The sequence below is a fragment of the Lemur catta genome, chromosome 13 (assembly GCF_020740605.2).
Source record: "Lemur catta isolate mLemCat1 chromosome 13, mLemCat1.pri, whole genome shotgun sequence".
NCBI classification, from domain to species: Eukaryota; Metazoa; Chordata; class Mammalia; order Primates; family Lemuridae; genus Lemur; species Lemur catta.
In genome coordinates this window covers 8,021,871-8,041,157 of record NC_059140.1, presented here as the reverse complement: position 1 = coordinate 8,041,157, position 19,287 = coordinate 8,021,871, and positions in this window count along the sequence as shown.

Below are 19,287 nucleotides of genomic sequence, written 5' to 3'. Positions count from 1 at the left end.
AGTGTATGAGTGTTCCTGTCTCTCCGCATCCACGCCAACATATATTGCTTTGGGACTTTTTGATAAAGGCCATTCTCACTGGAGTTAAGTGATATCTCATTGTGGTTTTGATTTGTATTTCCCTGATGATTAGGGATGTTGAGCATTTTTTCATATGTTTGTTAGCCATTCTTATATCTTCTTTTGAAAAATTTCTATTCATGTCCTTTGCCCATTTTTTGATAGGGTTGTTTGATTTTTTCTTGCTGATTTTCCTGAGTTCTAAATAGATTCTTGTTATTAGACCTTTATCTGATGTGTGGTATGCGAAAATTTTTTCCCATTCTGTAGGCTGTCTGTTTATTTTTGTGACTGTTTCTTTGGCTGTGCAGAAGCTTTTTAATTCAATCAGGTCCCATTCATTTATTTTTGTTGTTGCTGTGATTGCCTTAGGGTCTTCTTACAGCCACCACCAGACACGTACGCTTGACCTTCACCAGAGAAGCATCTGAGCATTGGTCTAGGCTCAGGTGCTTCTCTGGTGAAGGTCAAACGTACGTGTCTGGTGGTGGCTGTAAGGCAGGACCATATAAGAGAGGTGATCAGGGACCCAACATGGAGCTCTGGGAACATACTGTGAGGCACCAACTGTGAGGCACCAGTCTCAGCAACCAAGTCTCGTGAGAACCTTCCTAGGGCCTGTGCTGGTTGTTCTGGGGTCTGTGCTGAAGTAAGCTAAGGAGCTTGAGTCCTAGGCTGGGGAGGAAGGGCAGACTTTAGGGGAGGACTGCAAGCTGTACAGGTTAGTGGTTTGACTGGTGAAGGAACGATGGCAGAGAGATCACAACTCTGTGGTAGGAAAAGAGGTTAGCAGAGGCAAGAAGACTAGGCACTTTTGGGTGTTTTGGAAGGTTGGGTTGGGGCCAGAATGCCACATGGAGGAGTTTGGAGTTATGTAGGAATAGGGAACCTTGAAGGTCTTGGAGCACAGCTGTAGTAAGATCGATTCTTGGTTTTAAAAAGTGAGCTCTCAGTGTGAGTGTGGAGGCCAGACTGGACTGGAGGCTAATTGGTCCCTGCTGTGGTCCAGTGGTAAGACAGTAGACTTGAACAAGGACAGTGGTCAGCAGTGGAGCAGAGAGAGAGTTTCCAGACAAGTCAGGCGTGGTGGCTCACACCTATAATCCAAGCACTTTGAGAGGCCAAGAAGGGAGGATTGCTTGAGGCCTGGAGTTCAGGACCAGCCTAAGCAACATACAGAGACCCTGTCTCTACAAAAAATAGAAAAATTAGCTGTGCGTGATGGTGTGCACCTGTAGTCCCAGCTACTCGGGAGGCTGAGCCCACAAGTCTGAGGTTGCAGAGAGCTATGATGATGCCACTGCACCCTAGCCTAAGTAACAAAGTGAGATCCTGTCTCCCCTCCAAAAAAAATACAAGTCAGTTCTGCAGATGTTAGGGGCTGGTACCAGGGTACCAGCTGGGGCCTATTGTTGAATGGAAGAGGCAGGAGGTGACTGTAAGAAGAGGAGGATGCATCAGGCAAGCCCTGGTGAGAACTTGAGAAACTTGTAATAAGAGAGGAACACCCTCTTCTCACCCTCAGGTTACAAGAAGGGAGGAAGGCTTGAGTCTTTGTGACAGGCAGGGAAGATGAGGGCTGTCTTTGGGTGATCAGGAAAGGGTGGAGGAGGGTAAGGACCAAGGAATGGACAGGCTGGAGCCAGAGGAACTGTGGCCGGGGAAAGGTGGGGCAAAAGGTTGACCTGAATGCTGAGCTGGGCCAGTGGAGAAGTTCTGGAATTTCTTAGTGGGGTAGACTGGTGCCCCTGGCAGGAAGGGATGATAAGCCAGGTGTAGGCCTGGAGTAAGGTGATGGCAGTTTTGAATAAACTGGTGATTAATCTGGTCATTTCACAGTAGGTCTTTGAGTCTGTTGCAGGGACATAGGCAAAGGAGGTAGAGCAGGGTGGCAAAGGATAATGGCAGCCCTTCTTAAAGGGCGCACTTATAAAGGAGAAAGCAGGATTTGTTGACCCACTTGGTGGGGTGGGGTAGGGTACTAGTGTGTTTCAAAATGGCTCTAGTTTGGGAGACTCAGAATCATGGTAGGATGTGGCTGGATTCTTCAAAAGAATTGCCACTGGCTTGCAGACTTGATCTGTGCAGGGCAAACTTAGGGTGGCCTATGATGGTGTGAAGTTAGAGCTCCTTGCCTGTGCTTGCCTTTTTGAGTTGAGCTTATTTTGGTCATATCCTTCATAAGCGGTGTACAGCTAGCCTAAGGGAATGACTAGTGGGGACAGACCCATTTTATGGATGAGCAAAAAGAAGAGTTGATGCCTGGTGTATTTTTTTTTTCTAGCCCATATAGCAAGTCAGTGATGAGAAGTTTGATTCAACATCAGGTTGCAGGCGAAGCGTGCCATTTAGACTTGAGCCATTGTAGAGCATGACTGCTTGGGGGTTGGAGACTTCCTGAGTTTCAGAGAGTAAGAAATGCTGGTATGAACGTGAAAGAGGAGAGCGTATTGAACCTCAAGGGAACTCAGTTCAGCTAGGGTATTCTTCAGTGTGTGTGGTGTGTTGGGCAAGGATTTCTCCTTCACTTTGTGGGGTAAATTTTCCCCCCTTCCACTTGAAGAGCATTTCTGTGCCTTTGCCAATCTTATCACAATGTTGCTTCTTAAGCCCCCTTCCTCTGCTCTTCCCATGGTGACAGTCTAGGCCTGGAGTAAGGTGATGGCAGTTTTGAATAAACTGGTGATTAATCTGGTCATTTCACAGTAGGTCTTTGTGTGTCTATGCCTCTGGCTATTAAAGCAGTCTTCCTAAGAGTCTCATAAGCTGCTTTGCCTTTTGACTGTCCCTCTTCACTCTGATCGTTAGCCAGTAATACTGCTCAGAGAGCACTTTCTATAAATAGGGTTTTCAAGTAGTTTACAGAATTACACCAGCCAGAGGATTTAATTTAGCCTTAATGAATAGGGTTTCCTATTTTCCTATTTGTTAGGTTTGATAGCTAAGCATTTTCTTAGTCTTACTGTGGGTCCTGGGTAGAAAAATAGATAAGATGCAGTAGTACAAGATCATAAACTGAGGGTGTCAAAGTTGGTGAAGCTGTTCTGTGTTCTGTGTTGGAGTGAAGTAAATCTGAACCAAACTCTAGCAGTATGATGACTGAATTTATATTTATATTTTAAAAGCAGGATTCTAGTGGGAACAATCAGCCAAATAGTAAAAAAATCACTTTTATGATTCAGTGTCTGTATCTTGCACATCATGAGGTACATTTAATAGTGCTGAGGTTTTGCTTCTCATTTACACCTTCTTGAACTAATTGTTTTTAAAAATACCCCTGTTTAAAATACAAACATTGAAATTAATTTTATGTCTTTGAAACTGTTCATAATTTTTGGTCTCCAATGCTTGACCTCAAGCAATCCTCCCGCCTCGACCTCCCCGAGTGCTGGGATTACAGGCGTGAGCCACTGTGCCTGGCCTCCATAATTTTTGGTTCTGGACTGACTGTGCTGAAAGCATTTTATTGTCTTACTGTGACCTTTGACAAAGAAGGGTGACTAATTGGTAGTGTGGCAAGAGACTGAGTGACATTCTCCACTTCCTTTGGCGTTGGTCAGTGTGGTATATTCTATTTCAGTTGTGGGCAGTATTGTTTCCTCCTTTCCTGTGGGGCTTCTGCTCTCCAGGAAGATAAGGCTTTTTTAAAAGCAGCCTGTAGCACTAGAAAATGAGGTAAGGTACTTGAAAAGAGAGACTTCTGCAAAAGAAAGATGAGGGATAGTTGGATGCAGTGGGTCACGCCTATAATCCCAGGACATTGGGAGGCCAAGGTGTTCAAGACCAGCCTGGGCAATATAGTGAGACCCCATCTCTAAGAAAATGCAAAAATTAGCCAGACGTGCTGGCATGTGACTATAGTCTCAGCTACTTCGGAGGCTGAGATGGGAGGATCGCTTGAGCCCAGGAGTTTGGGGCCGTAGTGAGCTATGATCACGCCACTGTACTATAGCCTGGGCAACACAGCAAGACACTGTCTCTTAAAAAAAAAATTATTCTGCTTTTCGCCTCCTGACATTATAAGATGAACATTGTTCTGTAAATATAAGATTTCTAATGGTTAACTTGTCTCCAATTCTTAGACAATTTATTTTTTACTTTGGTTATAGTAGATAATGTTGCAATTAACATCTCCACATAAAGTTGTTGTTAGAGCGTTTTTTAATCATAATATTAAATGCACAACTTTTGACAAAATAAAAGGTGAAATGTGATTTATAGTTTTGCAGAAGCACATTTTTCAACATCAAGTAGTCAGATTGGTATTGATTTTTATTTTTAAGCACTGTGTATGTTTTCCCTAGTCCTTTTTTTCTTTGACTAGCATGGATTTACAATTTTTATAGCCATGTAGAGACCCAGTCTCAATGTTCCCTGTCCTTGGAGCATGTACAACCAGAGAGTCATTCTTCCTGAGGCAGTCACCCTAAGTATAGGGGAATGTGCCAGTTAGGGGGAGCTCAAGAACAAGTGAAGCACTTGGAAGGAGGTGTCACATTCAGGGAAATGGTGGTCAGTGCCTAGCTTGGTTCCCTATTTTGGCATTTGCTGTTCATTTCTATGGATGTTGTTTATGTACATGGAGTATAAAAATTTATAAACAAGTGCCTCTTACAGAGTTCTTTCTCCTAATTGGTATATAGTTGGCTGTGTGGGGGTTACACATCCATGGACTCAGCAAACTGTGGATTGAAATTATTCAGGGAAAAAAAAGATGGTTTCATCTGTACTGAACATGTACAGACCTTTTTCTTCTATTAGTTTGCATTCAGGTATACTAAGAAAAGACTGCTGTATCGTATCAAAAGAAAATGCATGTATTTTGTGTCATGAACATGATGGATACGTAGAAGCACAAAAGTGATGAAATTGTGCAGTGACCTTATGAGGTACTAGTTTGTTTCTATTTACTCTCTCTGATATCGTCTATACTTAGGCACTTTGCTCATCTTTACTCCTTGTGGGCCACAGGCTGGCTGCCTCACCTCCAGGCATCCATCCACAATCCAAACAGCAACAAGGAGAAAATGTGAATCTGATAGGACACAGGGAATTAGATTGGAAGCCATTGATTTTTACTTCAAAGAAGGCCATTCTCCCAGGCACTTCTAAGTCACATTGATCAGAATTCTATCCTACGGCCCCCCTATGCAAAAACATATATCTGAAGCATAGAAGAACACATGAGAACATGATTGGTGATGGCTGTTGTTACCTGAATTGTTTTATAAGATCTGACACTTGTAACACCTTGTGCACTTGCTATTACCTTGTGCACTTGAATGGGGATTTATTAAAAAACCCTCAAAGCCAGGTGTGGTGGTACATGACTGTAATCCCAGCTGCTCAGGAGGCTGAGATGGGAGGATTATTTGAATCCAGGAATTAGAGGCTGATATGCACTGTGACTGTACCTGATTGTGAATAGCCACTGTGCTCCAACTAGGGACACATAGTGAGGTCCCATTCCAAAAAAATAAATAAATACCCCTGAAAATTAGAATACACCCATCCCTGATGCACAAGAATGTAATCGTGTATGCAAATGAGTGCTTGTTCTTTGGATGGGTGCCTAAAGGGCTGTTTAATCATTTGCGTGTTAATTATAATTGTATGGTGAAATTTATCAAACACATATGATAGTGAGAATGTTATATTATTTTGTAAGGGGATAATTCATTTTAAGTAATTCTCCAACAGAGAAAAACTCATGAAATACTCAAAATAGTTGAAATAGAAACAAACATTGACTAAAACTAAAAATGTGAAACCCATTAATGATTTCAAAGGTGTGATCAGATACAGGTTTAAGTGTGTATTTAGCGAATTTTACCCAATCAATAGGCAGTAAGGATTTTCATAACATATTTGTGAGGGTGTCAATTGAAAGAATTTTAAAGCTAGAAAAAATGGCAAAAACCGCCTAAATACGATTCTGCTTGTTTACAGAAACTGGAATCTGAGAAAGCTCACTTGGTGTAAGGAGCAGAGTCAAGAGATATGAGGACCGTCTTGCACATCTGGGTGTGACTTCATCCCCTAAATCTCCAGTGCTATTACCGCCACCTTCCCCACAACTTCTCCCTGTACTCCAATGGCAGCAGGAGGAATTCTGATTAAATACTCCCTTAAGGACCTTATTACTAAATTCCCTTTCCTCTTGGACTCCCAAAGGTTCATCCAGGTGTGTTCACACATGCCAGACCTCCAGGCCCTGAGACTTCACAGTTTAGATCCCAGCCCAGGCTACACGCTATTATCCTGAGTACATATTGAACTTATCTCTGTACACCAGCGACAGTACTCAGGCTTCCAAGGTAAAACGACAGGAGAAATCCAACCCATATATGACCCTACTTTGACATCGGGATAACCGATATCAGAGTCCACATAAAATGATTCACAATTATCTATATATCTAACTGCGCCCCGGGAGAGCAATGTCCTTACTAGAGAACCCAATCTGAAATATGCACCAAGCCATAGTTGTAGAACGGTTCTCCAACACAAGCAGCATTAGAAGCACCAGAATAGGTGAACTGTTACCTGGCACATTCCCTCTGGCCTCAGGTAGCTCCCTGTGCCCCACAGGCCCCGTCCCCGCTAACTAGAGTTGATCGCCCCGGCCGTGGGCAGCCACGCCTGTCCCCAGTGGGTCTCATGTCAGCTGAGATCCCAGCAGGAGGGATCGCAGTGTTCGCCTCTCACCCTGAGGCCGGCCCTCCCCTGGGAGCTGGGATCCGACCCAGACCTCTGCGCAAAGGGGTGTGAGACGAGGACGGGGAGGCTGTGTCCCCACCCTCAACCCCCGATCGTGGTCCCTCTCTGGTCCAGGTCTCTTTCCCTCACAGCCTCCTTCCGCCCTCCCACACACCCTAGGCAGCACCGTCTCGCCCTCCATCGCCGCTGCAGTAGGGCGCCCCCGTCGCCAGCGCCAGATCGCGAGGCCAAAGTCGCCATGGTCTGCTGACGGCCTTGCCCAGCGCAGGAGCCAACGTCACAACAGCGCATGCGCAAGCCACTATCCAGTCAAAGCTGCCATTGCCTACTGGCGCCACCCAATGGCGGGAGCCCCATGAGGCAAGGCCTGGTGGGTCCTTGTCAGGCTCTGGCCTGTCCTCTTCAGGATGCCTGCCAGGGGATCCTCTTCGGTTCCAAGGAGAGGGCTCAGCGGGCTGCCGAAGGCTCCGTCGTCACAGCATCCAGGAAGCAGCAGCGGGATCCACAGACCGGTCGCCCATCGCGACCTCACGGCCGCCTGCTGGCTGTGTATGTGAGTCTCCCCGAGAGTCCAGAGTCTTCATACCCGTGACTCGGAAGGCTCAAATCCCAGTATGACCGTGTGTCCCTCTGTCCTCAGGGGTCCTCCTTCGCCGGCCGCAGAGCCTGGCCCTGTCTGGAAATGCCTGAGTGCCTCTGGCTTCTGAGAGAGAGAGGGACAGAGAGAGAGAGAGAGAGAGAGAGAGAGAGAGAGAGAGAGAGAGAGAGAGAGAGACAGAGAGAGAGAGAGAGAGAGATTGTATGTATCTGGTCTCCCGGGTGGGAGTAAATTGTCTGTGGTGTTCGCCGTTTGCCTAGGGGATCCTTTATGTCACCTCTTTGTGAGCCCCTTGGTGCAGTTCCGCTCCGGCTAGGGAGTCCGGTGCCATTCGTTCATTATGGGGATCCTGCATGGGGATGGGCCGGTGTGGTTCCGTCATGGTCGGGGTCGAGGGGACGCCACCAGAGACCAGGAAGTGAAGGAACGTCCTCCCCAACAGGAGGTGAGCCAGCTTTCCCATCCGAAGACGATGACAACCAAGCGGCCACTGACGAGGACCACCACTTCAACAGGAAGGCAGGATGCCAGGGAGTGGTGTGCAGGGAAGATGAGGAAGGAGATTCTGCCAGCCTTGGGCCTCATGCCCTACCTAATGCTCATGCCTGCCTCCTCTGAGGGAGGCCGGAGGACAGCAAAGCAGAGATTATGGAGGGAGAACATCTGTCCCTCCACAGGGGCCTTTCTGGCTAGCTCAGCCATCCAAGGTGGCATCCCCGTGGTGGTTGGCAGCGCTTTCTCCTGCCGGGGTGCCAGCTTGTACACCGACACCATGCCCCCACATCTATTCTCTTCCTCCATGGTTTCCGAGGGCCTGCACCCTTCTTCATGTGAATGAACCGTGTGCGCCAGAAAACATTCCCACTCCATCCAGGTCAGCATTGCGGGCATCCACTGCATGAGGCTTTCCTTCTCCACAGTGCATTCTTAGTGACTGGGTAGGCCTGAAGTCCGTGCCCATCCGCCCAGCCATTTGTTCTGTCAGCAAGGGAGTGAAGTCTTGGTGTCAGTGCCCCATCGGTGGTTCCCCGTGATTCTCATAGGCTGAGCGGCAGCACACCTTGCCTGGCCTTTGCCTTCTGAGGAAGAGGATGTTTCACTTGGCGTCTGCTCTCCATTCGTTCCTTTCTTGCAGGGAGACTTATGCTTGGCTTGTTCCTGGGGAAGTGTGGTCAGGGGTGGGCAATGGCTGGCAGGGGCCTTTGACCGCCACTGTTTGTACTGGGGGAGGGAGCGCAAGAGTACGAGGGACTGAGTTCTGCGTGGCTGCAGGCTGATGGTGGCCCTGGTCCCCTTCCCTGAGGACGGGGGGTTGAATGCACTGCCTGGGTAACCGTTTTCTCTCCAGGCGAGAATGCCCAATCTTGCCCAGGCCTGCGGAAGTTGGCCTGTGCATGTGGTCCTAGGTAGGCTCTGCGTTCCCTGAGCTGTCTTGGGGCCCTCTGGGCCCCTGGAATGGGTGCCTTCTCCCCAAGGTCGGTCTTGGAGCTGGACGGTCCTGCGCGGGAAACACCGCCGCCTCCCTCCCTGCGTCCTGCTGGGCTGTCAGGTCTCAGCCAGGCACCGCTCTGGTCACCTTTGCTGTCCCTGGGTCTTGCCTGGCTGCGCCTTTCCGCCTAACCTGAAGAGCGGTGGGGGCAGGCAGGAGCCCAGGGCGATTAAGACAAGGCCCGTTCCTGGTGGGCTCCCGGGGCCCTTGGAGGCACAGGACACCTAAGTCTGTGAACTGTTACCTGGAGCCTTCCCTCAGGCCTCAGGTAACTCCTTGTGCCCCACGGGCCCCGTCCCCGCTCACCAGAGTTCATGACCGCCGTCGTGGGCAGTCACGCCTGTCCCCAGTGGGTCTCACTCCAGCCGAGATCCCAGGAAGAGGGATCTCAATGTTCGCCTCTCACCCTGAGGCCGGCCCTCCCCTGGGAGCTGGGATCCCAACCAGAGCTCTGCGCAAAGGGGTCCTGAGAAGAGGACGGGGAGGCTGTGCCTCCCCCGCCCCAAACGTGGTCCCTGTCCGGTCCGGGTCTCGTTCCCTGACAGCCACGTTGCGCACTCCCAGACACCCTAGGCAGGACCCTCTCGACCTCCACCGCCGCCGCAGGTGGGGACCGCTGTCGTCATCCTGAATCGCGAGGCCAACACCGCCATGGCCTGCTGACAGCCTTGCCCAGCGCGCGAGCCGGCCTTGCAACCGCGCAACCGCGCATGCGCAAGTCGCTGTCATAATGACAGCGGCCGTTGCATAGGGGCGCGTCCCTTGGCGGGAGCCCTGTGAGGCCAGACCGGGCGTGTCCTTGTCAGGCTGTGGCCCGTGCTCTCCAGGATGCCTGCGAGGGAATCGTCCGCGCTTCCAAGGAGGAGGAGAAGGGCTCAGCGGGCTGAAGAGGGCTCCGTCGTGGCAGCCTGCAGGAAGCAGCAGCCGGATCCACAGACCGGTCGCCCATCGCCACCTCACGGCCGCCTGCTGGCTGTGTATGTGAGTCTCCCCGAGAGTCCAGAGTCCTCATGCCCGTGACTCGGAAGGCTCAACTCCCAGAATGCCCGTGTGTCCCTCTGTCCTCAGGGGTCCTCCTTCGCCGGCCGCGGAGCCTGGCCCTGTCGGGACCTGGCTGAGTGCCTCTGGCTTCTGAGAGAGAGAGGGACAGAGAGAGAGAGAGAGAGAGAGAGAGAGAGAGAGAGAGAGAGAGAGAGAGAGAGAGATTGTATGTATCTGGTCTCCCGGGTGGGAGTAAATTGTCTGTGGTGTTCGCCGTTTGCCTAGGGGATCCTTTATGTCACCTCTTTGTGAGCCCCTTGGTGCAGTTCCGCTCCGGCTAGGGAGTCCGGTGCCATTCGTTCATTATGGGGATCCTGCATGGGGATGGGCCGGTGTGGTTCCGTCATGGTCGGGGTCGAGGGGACGCCACCAGAGACCAGGAAGTGAAGGAACGTCCTCCCCAACAGGAGGTGAGCCAGCTTTCCCATCCGAAGACGATGACAACCAAGCGGCCACTGACGAGGACCACCACTTCAACAGGAAGGCAGGATGCCAGGGAGTGGTGTGCAGGGAAGATGAGGAAGGAGATTCTGCCAGCCTTGGGCCTCATGCCCTACCTAATGCTCATGCCTGCCTCCTCTGAGGGAGGCCGGAGGACAGCAAAGCAGAGATTATGGAGGGAGAACATCTGTCCCTCCACAGGGGCCTTTCTGGCTAGCTCAGCCATCCAAGGTGGCATCCCCGTGGTGGTTGGCAGCGCTTTCTCCTGCCGGGGTGCCAGCTTGTACACCGACACCATGCCCCCACATCTATTCTCTTCCTCCATGGTTTCCGAGGGCCTGCACCCTTCTTCATGTGAATGAACCGTGTGCGCCAGAAAACATTCCCACTCCATCCAGGTCAGCATTGCGGGCATCCACTGCATGAGGCTTTCCTTCTCCACAGTGCATTCTTAGTGACTGGGTAGGCCTGAAGTCCGTGCCCATCCGCCCAGCCATTTGTTCTGTCAGCAAGGGAGTGAAGTCTTGGTGTCAGTGCCCCATCGGTGGTTCCCCGTGATTCTCATAGGCTGAGCGGCAGCACACCTTGCCTGGCCTTTGCCTTCTGAGGAAGAGGATGTTTCACTTGGCGTCTGCTCTCCATTCGTTCCTTTCTTGCAGGGAGACTTATGCTTGGCTTGTTCCTGGGGAAGTGTGGTCAGGGGTGGGCAATGGCTGGCAGGGGCCTTTGACCGCCACTGTTTGTACTGGGGGAGGGAGCACAAGAGTACGAGGGACTGAGTTCTGCGTGGCTGCAGGCTGATGGTGGCCCTGGTCCCCTTCCCTGAGGACGGGGGGTTGAATGCACTGCCTGGGTAACCGTTTTCTCTCCAGGCGAGAATGCCCAATCTTGCCCAGGCCTGCGGAAGTTGGCCTGTGCATGTGGTCCTAGGTAGGCTCTGCGTTCCCTGAGCTGTCTTGGGGCCCTCTGGGCCCCTGGAATGGGTGCCTTCTCCCCAAGGTCGGTCTTGGAGCTGGACGGTCCTGCGCGGGAAACACCGCCGCCTCCCTCCCTGCGTCCTGCTGGGCTGTCAGGTCTCAGCCAGGCACCGCTCTGGTCACCTTTGCTGTCCCTGGGTCTTGCCTGGCTGCGCCTTTCCGCCTAACCTGAAGAGCGGTGGGGGCAGGCAGGAGCCCAGGGCGATTAAGACAAGGCCCGTTCCTGGTGGGCTCCCGGGGCCCTTGGAGGCACAGGACACCTAAGTCTGTGAACTGTTACCTGGAGCCTTCCCTCAGGCCTCAGGTAACTCCTTGTGCCCCACGGGCCCCGTCCCCGCTCACCAGAGTTCATGACCGCCGTCGTGGGCAGTCACGCCTGTCCCCAGTGGGTCTCACTCCAGCCGAGATCCCAGGAAGAGGGATCTCAATGTTCGCCTCTCACCCTGAGGCCGGCCCTCCCCTGGGAGCTGGGATCCCAACCAGAGCTCTGCGCAAAGGGGTCCTGAGAAGAGGACGGGGAGGCTGTGCCTCCCCCGCCCCAAACGTGGTCCCTGTCCGGTCCGGGTCTCGTTCCCTGACAGCCACGTTGCGCACTCCCAGACACCCTAGGCAGGACCCTCTCGACCTCCACCGCCGCCGCAGGTGGGGACCGCTGTCGTCATCCTGAATCGCGAGGCCAACACCGCCATGGCCTGCTGACAGCCTTGCCCAGCGCGCGAGCCGGCCTTGCAACCGCGCAACCGCGCATGCGCCAGTCACTGTCAAAATGACAGCGGCCGTTGCCTAGGGGCGCGTCCCTTGGCGGGAGCCCTGTGAGGCCAGACCGGGCGTGTCCTTGTCAGGCTGTGGCCCGTGCTCTCCAGGATGCCTGCGAGGGAATCGTCCGCGCTTCCAAGGAGGAGGAGAAGGGCTCAGCGGGCTGAAGAGGGCTCCGTCGTGGCAGCCTGCAGGAAGCAGCAGCCGGATCCACAGGACCGGTCGCCCATCGCCACCTCACGGCCGCCTGCTGGCTGTGTATGTGAGTCTCCCCGAGAGTCCAGAGTCCTCATGCCCGTGACTCGGAAGGCTCAACTCCCAGAATGCCCGTGTGTCCCTCTGTCCTCAGGGGTCCTCCTTCGCCGGTCCGCGGAGCCTGGCCCTGTCGGGACCTGGCTGAGTGCCTCTGGCTTCTGAGAGAGAGAGGGACAGAGAGAGAGAGAGAGAGAAGAGAGAGAGAGAGAGAGAGAGAGAGAGAGAGAGAGAGAGAGAGAGAGAGGAGAGAGAGAGAGAGAGAGAGAGAGAGAGAGAGAGAGATTGTATGTATCTGGTCTCCCGGGTGGGAGTAAATTGTCTGTGGTGTTCGCCGTTTGCCTAGGGGATCCTTTATGTCACCTCTTTGTGAGCCCCTTGGTGCAGTTCCGCTCCGGCTAGGGAGTCCGGTGCCATTCGTTCATTATGGGGATCCTGCATGGGGATGGGACGGTGTGGTTCCGTCGTGGTCGGGGTCGAGGGGACGCCACCAGAGACCAGGAAGTGAAGGAACGTCCTCCCCACCAGGAGGTGAGCCAGCTTTCCCACCCGACGAGGATGACGGCCAAGCTTACGACGACCACCACCATCTCACCTGGAACTCTGGAGGCCAGAGAGGTGTGCAGGGAAGGCCAGGAAGGAGATAGTGCCACCCTTGAGCCTCATGCCCTACCTATGCTCATGCCTGCCTCCTATGAGGGAGGCCGGAGGGCAGAGAAGCAGAGATGATGGAGGGAGAACATCTGTCCCTCCACAGGGGCCTTTCTGGCTAGCTCAGCCATCCAAGGTGCCATCCCCCGTGGCGGTTGGCAGCGCTTTCTCCTGCCCGGGGTGCCAGCTTGTACACCGACACCATGTCCCCACATCTTTTCTCTTCCTCCATGGTTTCCGAGGGCCTGCACCCTTCTTCATTTAGATGTACAGTGTGTGCCAGGAAACATTCCCACTCCATCAAGATCAGCATTGGGGCATCCACTGCGTGAGGCTTTCCTTCTCCACAGTGCATTCTTTGTGACTGGGTAGGCCTGACGTCCGTGCCCATCCGCCCAGCCATTTGTTCTGTCAGCAAGGGAGTGAAGTCTTGGTGTCAGTGCCCCATCGGTGGTTCCTCATGATTCACACGAGCTGAGCGGCAGCACACCTTGCCTGGCCTTTGCCTTCTGAGGAAGAGGCTGTTTCACTTGGCGTCTGCTCTCCGTTCGTTCCTTTCTTGCAGAGAGATATATGCTGGCCTCGTTCCTGCGGAAGCATGGATAAGGGTGGGTAACGGCTGGCAGGGGCCATTTCCCGCCTCCGTTTGCACGGAGGGTGTTGCGGAGCAGGAGGAGGAACTGGATTTGTGTGGCCGCAAGGTGGTGGTGGCCCTGGTCCACTTCGCTGAGGTTGGGGGGCTGAGTGCACCGCCTGGATAACCGTTTTCTCTTCAGGCGAGAATGCCCAGTCTTGCCCAGGCCTGCGGAAGCGGGCCTGTGCGTGTGGTCCTAGGTAGGCTCTGCTTTCCCCGAGCTCTCTTGGGGCCCTTTGGGCCCCTGGAAAGGGTGCCTTCTCCCCAAGGTCGGTCTTGGAGCCGGCCGGTCCTGCGCGGGAAACACCGCCACCTCCCTCCCTGGATCCTGCTGGGCTTTCAGGTCTTAGCCAGGCACCACACTGGTCACACTTGCTGTCCCTGGGTCTTGCCTGGCTGAGCCTTTCCTCCTACCCGGAAGAGCAGTGGGGGCAGGCAGGATCCCACGGCGACTAAGACCAGGCCAGTACCTGGTGGGCCCTGGGGGCCCCTGTAGGCACAGGACACCTAAGTTGCTGAACTGTTACCTGGAGCCTTCCCTCGGGCCTCAAGTCACTCCTTGTGCCCCACAGGCCCGGTCCCCCGCTCACCAGAGTTCATGGCTGCCGCCATGGGCAGCCACGCCTGTCCCCAGGTGGGTCTCATGTCAGCTGAGATCACAGCAGGAGGGATGGCAATGTTCGCCTCTCACCTGAGGCCGGCCCTCCCCTGGGAGCTGGGATCCCAACCAGAGCTCTGCGCAAAGAGGTCCTGAGGAAAGGACGGGGAGGCTGTGCCCCGCATCTCGCCCCGGATCGTGACCCTGGTGCGGTCCAGGCCCCGTTGCCTCACAGCCTCCTTTGGCCCTCCCAGACACCCTAGGCAGCACCGTCTCGCCCTCCACCGCCGCCGCAGGTGGGCACCCCTGTCGCCATCGCAGGATTGCCAGGCCAAAGCCGCCTTGGCCTGCTGATAGCCTTGCCCCGCGCGAGAGCCGGCCTTACAACCGCGCACGCGCAAGCCGCTGTCATTATGACAGCGGCCGTTGCCTAGGGGCGCGTCCCTACGGCGGGAGCCCTCTGAGGCCAGGCCGGGCGCGTCCTTGTCAGGCTGTGGCCTGTCCTCTCCAGGATGCCTGCCAGGGGGATCGTCCGCACTTCCAAGGAGAAGGAGGAGGAGGGCTCAGCGGGCTGAAGAAGGCTCCGTCGTCGCAGCCTGCAGGAAGCAGCAGCAGGGCCACAGACCGGTCGCCCATCGCCACCTCACGGCCACCTGCTGGCTGTGTATGTGAGTCTCCCCGAGAGTCCAGAGTCTTCATACCCGTGACTCGGAAGGCTCGACTACCCGTATGCCCGTGTGTCCCTCTGGACTCAGGGGTTCTCCTTCGCCTACCGCAGAGCATGCCCCTGTCGGGACCTGGCTGAGTGCCTCTGGCTTCTGAGAGAGACAGGGACACAGAGAGGGAGGTACAGAGAGAGATGAGAGAGAGAGAGAGAAGAGAGGGAGATTACAGGTATGTTGTCTCGCAAGTGGGAGTAAATGGTCTGTGGTGTTGGCCATTTGCCTCGGGGCTCCTTTAAGTCACCTCTTGGTGAGCCCCTTGGTGCAGTTCCGCTCGGGCTAGGGAGCCGGGTGCCATTCGTTTTCCGTGCGGTTCCTGCTTGGGAGTGGGATGGTCTGGCTCCGTCGTGGTCGGGGGTGTGCCACCTGGCACCGGCAAGAGTAGGAACGTCCTCGCCGCCAGGAGGTGAGCCAGCTTTCCCATCCGAAGACGATGACAACCGAGCGGCCACTGACGAGGACCACCACTTCAACAGGAAGTCTGGATGCCAGGGAGTGGTGTGCAGGGAAGATGAGGAAGGAGATTCTGCCAGCCTTGGGCCTCATGCCCTACCTAATGCTCATGCCTGCCTCCTCTGAGGGAGGCCGGAGGACAGCAAAGCAGAGATTATGGAGGGAGAACATCTGTCCCTCCACAGGGGCCTTTCTGGCTAGCTCAGCCATCCAAGGTGGCATCCCCGTGGTGGTTGGCAGCGCTTTCTCCTGCCGGGGTGCCAGCTTGTACACCGACACCATGCCCCCACATCTATTCTCTTCCTCCATGGTTTCCGAGGGCCTGCACCCTTCTTCATGTGAATGAACCGTGTGCGCCAGAAAACATTCCCACTCCATCCAGGTCAGCATTGCGGGCATCCACTGCATGAGGCTTTCCTTCTCCACAGTGCATTCTTAGTGACTGGGTAGGCCTGAAGTCCGTGCCCATCCGCCCAGCCATTTGTTCTGTCAGCAAGGGAGTGAAGTCTTGGTGTCAGTGCCCCATCGGTGGTTCCCCGTGATTCTCATAGGCTGAGCGGCAGCACACCTTGCCTGGCCTTTGCCTTCTGAGGAAGAGGATGTTTCACTTGGCGTCTGCTCTCCATTCGTTCCTTTCTTGCAGGGAGACTTATGCTTGGCTTGTTCCTGGGGAAGTGTGGTCAGGGGTGGGCAATGGCTGGCAGGGGCCTTTGACCGCCACTGTTTGTACTGGGGGAGGGAGCGCAAGAGTACGAGGGACTGAGTTCTGCGTGGCTGCAGGCTGATGGTGGCCCTGGTCCCCTTCCCTGAGGACGGGGGGTTGAATGCACTGCCTGGGTAACCGTTTTCTCTCCAGGCGAGAATGCCCAATCTTGCCCAGGCCTGCGGAAGCGGGCCTGTGCATGTGGTCCTAGGTAGGCTCTGCGTTCCCTGAGCTGTCTTGGGGCCCTCTGGGCCCCTGGAATGGGTGCCTTCTCCCCAAGGTCGGTCTTGGAGCTGGACGGTCCTGCGCGGGAAACACCGCCGCCTCCCTCCCTGCGTCCTGCTGGGCTGTCAGGTCTCAGCCAGGCACCGCTCTGGTCACCTTTGCTGTTCCTGGGTCTTGCCTGGCTGCGCCTTTCCGCCTACCCTGAAGAGCGGTGGGGGCAGGCAGGAGCCCAGGGCGATTAAGACAAGGCCCGTTCCTGGTGGGCTCCCGGGGCCCTTGGAGGCACAGGACACCTAAGTCTGTGAACTGTTACCTGGAGCCTTCCCTCGGGCCTCAGGTAACTCCTTGTGCCCCACGGGCCCCGTCCCCGCTCACCAGAGTTCATGACCGCCGTCGTGGGCAGTCACGCCTGTCCCCAGTGGGTCTCACTCCAGCCGAGATCCCAGGAAGAGGGATCTCAATGTTCGCCTCTCACCCTGAGGCCGGCCCTCCCCTGGGAGCTGGGATCCCAACCAGAGCTCTGCGCAAAGGGGTCCTGAGAAGAGGACGGGGAGGCTGTGCCTCCCCCGCCCCAAACGTGGTCCCTGTCCGGTCCGGGTCTCGTTCCCTGACAGCCACGTTGCGCACTCCCAGACACCCTAGGCAGGACCCTCTCGACCTCCACCGCCGCCGCAGGTGGGGACCGCTGTCGTCATCCTGAATCGCGAGGCCAACACCGCCATGGCCTGCTGACAGCCTTGCCCAGCGCGCGAGCCGGCCTTGCAACCGCGCAACCGCGCATGCGCCAGTCACTGTCAAAATGACAGCGGCCGTTGCCTAGGGGCGCGTCCCTTGGCGGGAGCCCTGTGAGGCCAGACCGGGCGTGTCCTTGTCAGGCTGTGGCCCGTGCTCTCCAGGATGCCTGCGAGGGAATCGTCCGCGCTTCCAAGGAGGAGGAGAAGGGCTCAGCGGGCTGAAGAGGGCTCCGTCGTGGCAGCCTGCAGGAAGCAGCAGCCGGATCCACAGACCGGTCGCCCATCGCCACCTCACGGCCGCCTGCTGGCTGTGTATGTGAGTCTCCCCGAGAGTCCAGAGTCCTCATGCCCGTGACTCGGAAGGCTCAACTCCCAGAATGCCCGTGTGTCCCTCTGTCCTCAGGGGTCCTCCTTCGCCGGCCGCGGAGCCTGGCCCTGTCGGGACCTGGCTGAGTGCCTCTGGCTTCTGAGAGAGAGAGGGACAGAGAGAGAGAGAGAGAGAGAGAGAGAGAGAGAGAGAGAGAGAGAGATTGTATGTATCTGGTCTCCCGGGTGGGAGTAAATTGTCTGTGGTGTTCGCCGTTTGCCTAGGGGATCCTTTATGTCACCTCTTTGTGAGCCCCTTGGTGCAGTTCCGCTCCGGCTAGGGAGTCCGGTGCCATTCGTTCATTATGGGGATCCTGCATGGGGATGGGCCGGTGTGGTTCCGTCATGGTCGGGGTCGAGGGGACGCCACCAGAGACCAGGAAGTGAAGGAACGTCCTCCCCAACAGGAGGTGAGCCAGCTTTCCCATCCGAAGACGATGACAACCAAGCGGCCACTGACGAGGACCACCACTTCAACAGGAAGGCAGGATGCCAGGGAGTGGTGTGCAGGGAAGATGAGGAAGGAGATTCTGCCAGCCTTGGGCCTCATGCCCTACCTAATGCTCATGCCTGCCTCCTCTGAGGGAGGCCGGAGGACAGCAAAGCAGAGATTATGGAGGGAGAACATCTGTCCCTCCACAGGGGCCTTTCTGGCTAGCTCAGCCATCCAAGGTGGCATCCCCGTGGTGGTTGGCAGCGCTTTCTCCTGCCGGGGTGCCAGCTTGTACACCGACACCATGCCCCCACATCTATTCTCTTCCTCCATGGTTTCCGAGGGCCTGCACCCTTCTTCATCTGAATGAACCGTGTGCGCCAGAAAACATTCCCACTCCATCCAGGTCAGCATTGCGGGCATCCACTGCATGAGGCTTTCCTTCTCCACAGTGCATTCTTAGTGACTGGGTAGGCCTGAAGTCCGTGCCCATCCGCCCAGCCATTTGTTCTGTCAGCAAGGGAGTGAAGTCTTGGTGTCAGTGCCCCATCGGTGGTTCCCCGTGATTCTCATAGGCTGAGCGGCAGCACACCTTGCCTGGCCTTTGCCTTCTGAGGAAGAGGATGTTTCACTTGGCGTCTGCTCTCCATTCGTTCCTTTCTTGCAGGGAGACTTATGCTTGGCTTGTTCCTGGGGAAGTGTGGTCAGGGGTGGGCAATGGCTGGCAGGGGCCTTTGACCGCCACTGTTTGTACTGGGGGAGGGAGCACAAGAGTACGAGGGACTGAGTTCTGCGTGGCTGCAGGCTGATGGTGGCCCTGGTCCCCTTCCCTGAGGACGGGGGGTTGAATGCACTGCCTGGGTAACCGTTTTCTCTCCAGGCGAGAATGCCCAATCTTGCCCAGGCCTGCGGAAGTTGGCCTGTGCATGTGGTCCTAGGTAGGCTCTGCGTTCCCTGAGCTGTCTTGGGGCCCTCTGGGCCCCTGGAATGGGTGCCTTCTCCCCAAGGTCGGTCTTGGAGCTGGACGGTCCTGCGCGGGAAACACCGCCGCCTCCCTCCCTGCGTCCTGCTGGGCTGTCAGGTCTCAGCCAGGCACCGCTCTGGTCACCTTTGCTGTCCCTGGGTCTTGCCTGGCTGCGCCTTTCCGCCTACCCTGAAGAGCGGTGGGGGCAGGCAGGAGCCCAGGGCGATTAAGACAAGGCCCGTTCCTGGTGGGCTCCCGGGGCCCTTGGAGGCACAGGACACCTAAGTCTGTGAACTGTTACCTGGAGCCTTCCCTCGGGCCTCAGGTAACTCCTTGTGCCCCACGGGCCCCGTCCCCGCTCACCAGAGTTCATGACCGCCGTCGTGGGCAGTCACGCCTGTCCCCAGTGGGTCTCACTCCAGCCGAGATCCCAGGAAGAGGGATCTCAATGTTCGCCTCTCACCCTGAGG